This window comes from Vidua chalybeata, chromosome 3 (genome assembly GCF_026979565.1).
Source record: "Vidua chalybeata isolate OUT-0048 chromosome 3, bVidCha1 merged haplotype, whole genome shotgun sequence".
Lineage (NCBI taxonomy): Eukaryota > Metazoa > Chordata > Aves > Passeriformes > Viduidae > Vidua > Vidua chalybeata.
In genome coordinates this window covers 8,437,050-8,448,043 of record NC_071532.1, presented here as the reverse complement: position 1 = coordinate 8,448,043, position 10,994 = coordinate 8,437,050, and positions in this window count along the sequence as shown.

The following is a 10,994-nucleotide window of genomic DNA, read 5'->3' as shown; positions in this document are numbered from 1 at the left end:
CATGTAATAGGGTCTGCTGATTGAATACAAAGTCAGATATTGTTAAAAGCAAAATTGCTAAAGTGGGGAACTGAATACACCTTTTTTTTTTTTTTTTTTTTTTTCCCCTGGGTGCAGCACAAGTGAAAATATAGCTGATGAGTGCTTTTTCACCACCATTATTGGTGGTGCCCTTCCTTTTATCTATAGATAAGATCTCTGTATTTCACTCTAACAACTCTCCAGGGCATTGATCTGCTGCTCTTAAGCCAGTCCTTACTACAATTAATTACAGTGAATCTGTGTGGCTGCAAGTGCCAAACACTGAGGAGCTTTTAGCTGACCCAGTCTATCAAACTGCAGTATTCACCTATTTGAGAAGAGAGAAACAGGAAATGGCAAAGAAAAAGGTGTCTGTAAGCAGAAGAGAAATAGCAAAAAAAAGAGGAAGAATTGTGTAATGACCATAATGGGATACCTACACCCTTACTCAGGTCGTTGTTTGCCAACAATTTCCCCATCACCTGTACTCACTGGACTCCTCTGTCAGTAGGCTTTGATTTCTCATGAGCCACAGCCACCTAATTACATCCAGGAATGGGACTTACAGCCCACTCTTTTCATCAGTGTTTCTTATTAGTAGCTGCCGTTGCTGCTGCCTTCTGTGGTTTTCCCTGTACATTCAATAAAGAGCTCCAACACCTTCATCAGGGCTATGAAAATTAGCAGGCACTGGAAATTAGGTATTTCAGCAACTGCCTCTCTAGTGGATCCACTCCTAAACGTATCCATGGACAATCTTTCATATTAAATGTATAGCCAAAAGCCAAATGTAAGCCTTAGCCAAACAGAGTCTTCAGCCTAATGCAAGGGAAACTGCAGGACTGATTTCATGAGGAAAAGAAAAAAGAAAAGGCAAGGCAAGGCAAAATCCCCTTGACTAACAGAATCAATGACATTTATACTGACCAATATCTAATGTGACTTGTCAGTTGTGGAAATCTGTCCTCAGTCAGGGCTCTGGTGGTTTGTGGGCAAATCTTTCCTGGCTCTGCTTTCTTTCCTGGGTTATCACTACTGGAAGGAGAGCACATGCCAGTTGCAAGCATAATAATGTGGGAAAACATAATAAACAGATAAAAATACAGTAGCCTTTTGGTTATAGAAGCTCAAGTTGCTCTGTCTAAAATTCCAATAATATAAAATTTATGTTGAGAAAATACCACACTGTGAAAATAAATACCTAAAGGGTTTATTGTTTCTGTTGAAATTTCACTTTGAGGAAATGGAAGAAGAAAAGGAATTATTTTTTTCTTGTTGCCCTCACAATGTGTTATTTTAGATATTTTTAACATTTAAAGATTTTAGATATTTTTAACATTTGTTTGATAGAAAATTTCTGTTGGGCCATGCTGTGGCAATGTCCCAGTGGCATGCATGGAAATGTTCGAGTTGGTTGTACTCTGGGGCACATCTACAAAGAGAACAACTGTGTCAGTGAAGCAGCCTTTCCTTCACACCTGTATTTAGTATTTATCACAGTGAAGGTCATGGCAGCTGGCCCATTTTGAGTGATTATTTTGTCACTATCTGGGTTAAACTGAAATAGGACGCAGCTCATTCCGAGGAAACCTCCCTGTGGAGATACCTACCACAGTAATGAGATGAGAACTCAATCTAATTGTGTTATTTTGCTTCCAGAGCATCTGTAGGCAGGTCTCATTCTTAGCAAGTATTTCTACACGTTAAAAAAAGCAAACAAAATTTAGGGATTGATCTGTTTTCCGTAGAAACTAGGATCTGTTTTGTAATGGGCTTAAATTTAGAAAGACTTACGAATTAAAGAACAATACTTTGCTGGTTTTAGAGAGGAGATAGAGAGCCTAAGAGGATGTTTAAGTCTCTGATTTTTATGTACAGATATTGCTTATGTTTGTACCTTTTCTGCTGTGGGTTGTAGCTGTTTCTGTAATATCCTTCTATAAGTTTATAAGAACATGTTCCATTTGCAGTGATAATTAACTAATTAAGAAACTAAAATCAGCCAGTTTTCTTTTAAAAGAAATCAATTTAATTTAAATTTTTTAAGTATACTACCACTCTCCAGATATTAAAATTGCACTCTTTTGTGTTCTTAATACGTTTCAACAAGATCAAGTAGCAGCAACAAAATATTCCATTTCCATGGAAATCAATGTAGTTTTCTTTGCCTCTAATTAGACCACTTTGCTGAAAGCCAAATTGTTTATTTTTAACCTCTCAGAGGATGAAAGCTTGGCATGCCTTTTATGTCAGGAGTGTAGCTGTTCTTCTCTGCTTCATTAGGTCTTTTGGCTTCAGCCACATCTGTGGCTGGGAGCTGGGCAGCGGGACAGATGTGCAGAAGATGCTGATGCCTCTGCCCTCCTTCCTTTGCTCTGCTGGCAGTTTCCAGCCCAGTGCAGTGGGAAGCAGCATAAAAAAAAGAGAGACTGCACAGGACTGCTTCCTGTCTGTCTGCAGGCTGGCTCAGTGAGAACTATCAGGATCTGGAGGGAGAATGTGCAGGGGATGCTCAAAGAGCTGGGATGTCTCATGCACCTGCGTGAAATAAAATTGGTTGTCTTATTATTAGTCCCAAAAGCAAAGGATGAGGTCAGGACACAGGCAGCACACAGGGGAACCCATATGCCACTTTCCAATCCAGAGGCTGTAGCAGTTCCTCCAGCAGCTCCCACGTCCTGCACAGCTCAGTGTAAAAGGCAGTTTTGTAACAATTGCCACTGCACATAAAGCAGCAACAGAGAAACAGATGGGTGCCTGAAGCCAAACCTGCTGTCCAACAGTCTCGGTCTGAGTCAAGCCATGGTACTTATACACCGTGCTTGGTGATGAAGATTCAGAGGCTCTGCAACTTCGTGTGCAGGTGCCACCCACTTCTGGCCTCACAACCAGCTCTGATCAGAGAGATTCCTGGGTGTCTTCCCTAGCTCTGGGAGAAAAATGGCATCAATAGGAAAGCACATTTCAAGAATGCACACCCCAGCATAGTGAAAGCTCTCATTGTACCATACTTGTAGGTAGGTCACTTATTTTTATTTTTTCCAAAAAACAATCTGCTTACTTAGAGATTTGAACTAAACCAGAAGCTATTACAGTAAATTGCCTTGGGTGGGTTTGTTTAGTTTTTGAGAAACCCAGTTGCTGTAACCAAGCTGATATTTATTTGCACTGATGGAAGAGCACAGGACAGCAGGTCCCATCAATGCACGTGTGTTATGAGGGGTCCAGCTCATAAGGATGAGTATCTGGATGTAAAGATGTTTTTCTAGTTTAGAGATACTTATATTTAGGGTTGCCATCTCCTCTATGCAGACTCAGCACTGCACCAAGGCACTTCTGTGATGACTAATGTTGGAAGGAGCTAATGCAGAAAACAGGATTGATGTGGGGATAGGAGCCCTCAGGTGAGAGGAACAGCCAGAGGGAAGTGACTGGCAGGTGATGGTGTAAACAGGGTGTAGGGTAAGGGAGCAGGAGGGTAGGAAAGTTAACAGGAATTTCCCATGTCCATCCCATTCCTGTCTATGCTCCCGACTAAGGTCTCCTCCTTGTTACAGGTGTGTTATCTTGGTGCCTGTGAGCAGGGCAGCAGTGCCTGGCTGCCATGTGCTGGGGAGGCAGTTCTGCTGTTTCAGGTTTCTTGGCAGCATTCTGAAGTTGGTGGAGTTTGCCACCTTCTCCAAGCTGAGCCCATGATCTTCCCTGCCAACAAAGCATGCCCCATGGATCTCACCAAGATCACATGTATTGATCTGATGAGACTGATTTACTGGTTTGGGTTTTTTTCTTTTTCTTTCTTGACCTCGACAGTTTAACCTATTGATGTATCTGTTTGGCTTTACTTTTGTTGAAGGTTGTGTACCTGACCACAGTTTAAAATCAGCTGTAGTGCTTTTCCTTTCCTTGTCTCACATTCTCGTTTGCCTGACAGTGCCAAAGCCATCGCAGGGATCAGGGACAACACTGGGCCTGAACCTTCAAGGGCAGGAACAGATAATCAGCTCATCAATGCAAAGGCCTGTGCAGAGATTTATTTACCTCTGCTGATGACACACAGGACACAGGAGGGAACAATCTCCTTCTTTCTCTTCAATAGCTCAATGCTTCTGCACAAAAAAACAGCAACCAGCAGTAAATTTGTCTCCTTGCCAGTAAGGTCAGTAGCTGCAGCTCAAAATTCACAGGGGAAAGTGTGTAGGAAAATACCATTTTTGTGAGGTCACTCTTTACCTTAGAAGTGGCATTGAACTGCCTTCATGGGGTCTCTGCCAGCTGGGTAGGGAAAGAGGTTTCCTTATGATGCCAAAGATGTACTCCAGACTTTTCATCAAGTATTTGAGTAATGCCAGAGTTGAACTAGGGAGACAGCAGGAGAATAATCAGAATGACCTGATATGAAACAATCTCCTCTGTTTTACTTGAGGTTTTTTTGTTAGCATTCAGATAAGACTTTAATTAAAGGTTTCATTTGTTACCTATTGATCTTTGATATTTACCCATAGTCCTTTTTTTTTTTTTTTTTTGGATTGATTTGATCTTGCTAGATAGGAATTAAATGCACAATTAGTTTTAAGTTAGCTTAAACTGAATAGTTCAGTTAAAGAATGATTTGCTGACAATATTAATTGCTGACAGACTCCAGGAACCACTGCAAGATAAACGGATATATTATAGCAGGTGTCTGAAACTGCCACATGGTTAGGGAGAAGAAGCAGATAAGCAGGTTCAGGGAATTCCAGAAAAAGTAATATTTTTCGTGTCTGGGCCACATAGGCCTCACCTGAGGCATCACTGATAGAAAAATTAGGCCATTGTAAGATCTGTTGGCTCAGTGCAGCTTTTGTTAGTGCCAGCCACAAAAGATAGGTGTGTGAGCATGTGCAGCCTGCAGTGCTTAATTGCCACTGAGCCAGGGCTCTGGTGCCCATGTGGGGAAGCACTTCCCCAGATGTGTTCAGTGGTGTCTTTCCCAATATACAACACAGAGAAGATGAAGCAGGAGCAGGACTGCAGCACACAGTTGTGTGTGCAAGGAAAGGGCCAGTGGGGCACAGCTTTGCTTCTCATGTTATGCCTATGCAAAATGTCTCCTGGGAACATCATTTCTGGTGACTCCATCCTGTGGAGCAACAGCAAAACAAGCACCTACGTGCCTGCCAGAAGGTGCAAGTCAGCCAGGACCAGGAAGAAAAAGGGGTGACGGGATGTGTGTGTGTGAGAAAGAGACAAAAGTTTCAGTTGTTTAAATCCCAGGTGATTTATCTTAAAAAAAAAAAAATCACAACTTCTATTCTCTTTTTCCTGCCAGTTTTCCCTAGACAGAGTTATCTTTTTTCACCAGTTTTCATCCTTCACAGGCCCACGTTTTTTTTCTTTTTGGCACAGTAAGAAGAGGAAGAAAAGAAAGTATGCCAGAGGAAATGAAGGAGAAATGGATAAGCACAACCTGAAAAAGCATTTATTTTTTTTATCACTGCCTACAGACCAGAAAATGGTTTTAAAGTAACTTTTATGATATAGGACTCATTCAAAGTATTTTTTTTCAAAATGCCTATCAGGTCAAGCAATTGTTTCTGTGTCTGTCATGCAAGTGCATGAGTAACAAGGGGATGGTAAAAACTAGCTGACTTCATAATTTAAAAAAAAAAAAAGGTCACATCACTTTTTGCTTCTGTACAGCTTCTTGCTTTCTCACTATGATGCTGAACACCAGCTTTATTGCTGTCTGTGCACTTAGGGTTTAAAGTGCGTTGCTACGTTAGAGGGGATTAGATAGGCTGGGGCTCTGAGCAACCTGGTCTGGTGTTAGGTGTCCCTGCCCCTGGCAGGGAGGTTGGAACAAGATGAGCTTTCAGCTCCTTTCCAACCTAAGAAATTCTGTCATTCTATGATTAAGGCATTTGGCCCTGAACACCGAGCCAGGGGGCAGCAAGGGTTGCTTAACTCCACGAGGAAGCAGCACCTGTTGATGGAGGCAGCCAAACCATCACCCAGCATCCCTGCCCTACAAGGCAAAAAGCAGAAAAAGGCTGGGATTTAATGTAGTTTGAGTTTGTTTTTTTTTTTTTTTTTTCCTCCACAAGACTGGTGAGGATGGAGGAAGGGAGGAGGCGGGGATGCCAGGGGTTAGCTTCATCTGCCACAGGAGGGAGAAATTGGGACCATGCCCAAAGGGAAAGTGAAGCTCAGCCAAGAGGGCTCCTGAGGATACCTTTCTCTGAATGGGAAGGCACATCATTCCAATAGTGAGAAAGGATCTGGTTTAAGGGCTAAAATAAAAAGCTGTGTATTGCTGAAAATGCAGAGTCTCAATTTTCCTGTGACATGCAGGATTCATTTCTGGGCCTTGCAGTTCATGAGATAATGGACTGCATAACTGTTCTTCATCACTGTGACTAACAGCCCCTTTTTGGCACACGTCCTAGAACTCAAAGCAGTGTAATTTTTATTTCTGGATATCACAACTAATTATTCTATTACAACTAGCTGTAATGTTACAACTAACATTATTATTATTCATCTGGGCCCTGGTTATCCTTTCCCTTTTATAAATTCTACTTCTGCACAGATTAAATGTTGAGGCTATTAACACTTTGATTACGGTCTAGTCATATTAAATTATCCCTTGGTAGTAAGGTTGTCCTGTCAACCACTATCATACCCACAATTAATTGAAAAGATAACTGGTGGTTTGATGCAAAGGCTGAGCTGGAGTAAGGTAGCAACCCCCAGGGAGTCTGGTGCAGGCTCAGGTGGGCCCTCCCTCCTTCCTTGCAATGAGGCTGGAGACAAAATGGAGTTAGGCTATAAATGGGAAGAGGATTTAGGCTTGTAACAAAAGTGGGTGGCTGCATGCTGAAGCATAATTAGTTTTTTAAGTCCTCCTGGGTGACACAGGAGAGAGAAATATGAAAAAATAGGGAACTGAGTTACCAAATTCTGCTTAAAATAGGTCCCCATCCCTAAGTGTTCAAAGGGCCTAGGGGAAACATCACAGCTCCAGCGAACAAAAATCACAGTGTTTGAGTCTTCAGCCCTGGTATGCAATGCCACTGCCCACACATGCATGGGGCCTTTCAGGTTGCTGTTTACCAGGTATTTCATGGACCCTGAGGGAGGATGTGCCACAGAGACTCCCCTTACCAGCTGAAGGACTTTGGGGTAGTTTCCAAACATACATCATCCCTGGACTGAACAGCCCCAGGGGAGCAGCTCCATGGATAATTGCCTTTTTGGCAGCTGTTGCCCATGGCTGGGAGCTGCCATGGGAGGCTGCTCACCTTAGGCCTGCCTTGTTTATCTCCCCACATTGGGATAGACTGTGAGCTACGATTTTCCTTTCCATAATTATTGATAGAGTGGCTGGTAAATGCTTCCTTGCCTCCTCACCAGACTCAAAGGTTAGCTTGTTAACAAGGAGGTTTTCAGATACTCCCCACCCGTGTTCCCTTCAGGGGCGAGCGGGGTGTCTTTTAATGGTTGTTTGATGCTGTTCACATGGGCAGGCAGCACGATAACAAGGCAAATGATTGCTTTGCTGATCAGAGCCTGTAATAACTGCTCACTTGGTGCTGCACATTCAATTCTTGACAAGCCAAAAGGCACTTACCATTTGGGCTGATGCTATTTTTACCCCTGACAGGCAGTAGGAATGATTAAGTTTCTCCCTTCTTCTGTCCCAGTTGAGCATGGGGTTGTTGCATCTAAGTGCAAATGATCTTGGATTATTTCTTTTCCCTGATATCTCCAAAGGCATAACTTTTGGAGTGCCAGCAGCAGGCAATACAATTTCAAAACATTTGGGAATGACAATTAGGGCTTATTTAGGTGATGATTGAGCTGCCTGAGAGCTCAGTGCCCACCAAAATGCACCGTGGCCTTAGACAAAGGGAATTTTCTTGCCTGCCTACATCTGATGAAGAGGGATACTTGCATGATGATGGCTTCTTTTCTCTGTAGTTGAACACCTCAGTTCAATTGTTTGCACGTGCAAAAAGTAGTGTGTCCATCCTTGCATGGAGGCTGGTGCATTATCACATGGGGTTTGTCTATACTAATTTATGTTACTGCATAACTCTAAAAAGAATAAACTTTTTTTTCTTCCCACTAATCTCTAATAGTAAACTTGGGTTTGTAATAAACGTACTAAACATAGGTTTATGGGTAAATAGTAAACTCAAATTTCTGCTGAATTTCTGTTGTTGGTTAGTTCCACTAAGCCAACTGGGCAAAATTGTTTTGTTATGTAGGTGTGGTTTTTATTTGGCATTTGTTGCATTTTTACTATTGGAACACAGGTGGAATTTTATTTGATGTAGGACTTAAGGCTGTGTTTCCAACACTAAATATCCTGTACTCTGGAGATAGGCTCTGCTGTTCTGCCCTGGCATCTCCCAGCCCTCAAGCAAGGCAGGAATGCATTGCAGACCTTTCCAAATTACGCAGTCCTTGCAGGTGGCTGGAGGACAGTTTCTGCAGCAGACACAGCGCGATTTTCCCTCTGCTCCCCTTCCTGCATGGCGGGCTTGGAGCTCACCAGCTCATCAGCTTCTTCCCTCCTACTTTTGTTACTTGTTTCCAGAAATATTCCTGAATCTGGGTTAACTGCATAGCAGGAGGGCACACCAAGCCTTTGCTCTCAGAGCCCAGGAGACCCATTGGTCACACTGGGCAAAACCAAGCGCGACTTTGGTCCCCAGGAACTCGGCCTGATGTATGTGAAGCTCACACATTCTATAAATAAGCAAAGTGCACATGTTAGGGCACAGAAGGAGAAGGACAATATCAGAAGATATTTACAGCTTGCTTGAGGAGAAGTCAGTTGAGATGAAAGCTTTGTGGCCAGACTTTCCCAAAGAGCTTACTCGCATGATTGAAGTTGGCTCTCATTTAGCCACTAAAATTAGCAGTGGAGCTTCTAGGCCAGCTGACTCTTTTGGGTGCTAAACAGCTTTGACAGCCTGGCCAGAGATATCCCAGAAAGTACAGCTCAGTGTGGAGGGGAAAAAAAAATTCTATTGGTTATGGAGTTTCTCTAAACGGAGCGGACTTCCTCTGGAAACACGTCCCTCACACTGCCTGCTAAGATTTTGAAAACCTGCTTCTGCCGTGCAGATAGGTAGAAGACACTTGGAGATATGTGCAGGCAGAGAGATCTGTAATGCACATCCACAGCTCTAGGGCTGCTTGAGCCGTGTTCAAGCTGCTGAGCACTCAAGATTACATCTTACATCTTACCTGATGTAAGATTGGATCAAAGTAGTCAGTGCTGAACAACAGTCCCCAGCCATAAAACAAGAACTGTCCTCTGCTTCTCCCCAGGAGTCATAAGGGCGGCATTTAAAAACAAACAAAAATCCCCACAACAAACCCAAACAAACAGAAAAAAACAGAATAGCAAGCTTTTTCCTTCTTGCTCCTGTTTTTGGTGTTGTCCTTTGTCTTCTGCTTTTAGCTTTAAAAGCTTGAAGTTTCCCCCACTGTGAATTGGGTAAGATGCATTTTTAGAAAATAATAAGGATCTCATGAGGCTAGAGCTGGGTCTAATAAAGAAAAGACTAATCGGGGAAGGGCAAGAACCAAATTATAATGTTTCACTTATTATTATGAAAATTACCCATGAATAGGAAGAGGAAACAGCTGGAATTAATAGTCTCACTTGCATTTTGATTTTTTGAAGTCAAACAGAACAAGAAATATTTGCTAAGAAATGAAAAATTGAAATACTATTTTTTTAGTTTTTAATGAAAAAACTTTAATCCATTATGGGAACTATCCATAAAATGTTTTTCCATATGTCCTGTAGAAAGCTGGTTCTTTAGAAAATATCCAAATTCTCTTTCTGTATCTGCTCCGGATACTTTAGGCTTAATGTAGAAATCACAAAATTTGTTAATACAAAGGCCAGCAAATGAAGCAGGACTCTGAGTAGAAAGGCTCCTGAAAGGCTATTGACTAAACCTGCAGGTTCATTAATCACCTATGGATAGGAGTTTTCTTTTTTTTTTCCATGAGCCAGAAGACATATTTTTAAGTAAGACAAATGAAGAAAGGGTGGTTCTACAACTCATTTTATGACAGTAATGGAAAGTCAGAACTTTATTTCAAGTGTGTATCCACCATCTGTGGGGAGCTGGAGCAGAACTGAGTGATAAGGCCATGACCTTTGATCATCTCTCAAAATGAAATCTCATTGAACAACCTCTCTGGAAATTCAGCCCTTGGATATAAAGGTATTTCTATTAAAGACATGCATCTGAGAACTAAACAGAGCTACAGGAGTCCAGCCAAACAAATCTGATCAGGGTATGAAAGTGAATTTTCAGTGGTTATATATAGGGAATGGTGTTGGATCAGTGAATGAAGTCCTACAGAGCTCTGATAAAAATGATCTTTATCAAAACTAACAAATTGAGTTTGGCCATCTTGGGTCATTTTATTGTTATTATATCTTTGTCAGCGATCACCCAGAACAAAGTTTTCAGACTTTCCAGGAAATTAACTGAAGATCAGTTACTGTGCTATCTTCCAAATTTATGGCTGTGCAGCTGACTACAGACCCAGACACACAGCCATAAATAATCTCTCATGTCTTCTAGCTCATCAAATTGAAATCTGCTTCCTTGGGAGGAGGCAAAATGAGATTGGTGCATTACAAACAAATTTATTAAAAGGTGTGTTCAATCTTTCATGAAGCATAAGAAATCATTAATGCTTAGTAGGGAATGAGATTTTTCCCTTCTAACTTTTATTTTATGAGTATGAATGTGTCTGAGAAACTCAATAAGAGGAGCAGCATGGAGTAAGTTTACCTTCTAGAAGTCAAAAGCAAAGACGAGACCTGGAGCTGATTAATGGCTACATAATCTATCAGTTCAGAATCAAGGAGCTGTGGGTAGAGGCAAAGTTATTTGTAAGGTAATTTAGCTTGACCTAATGAGGGCTAAGTTCCCACAGACTATGGCAAGGTCTGT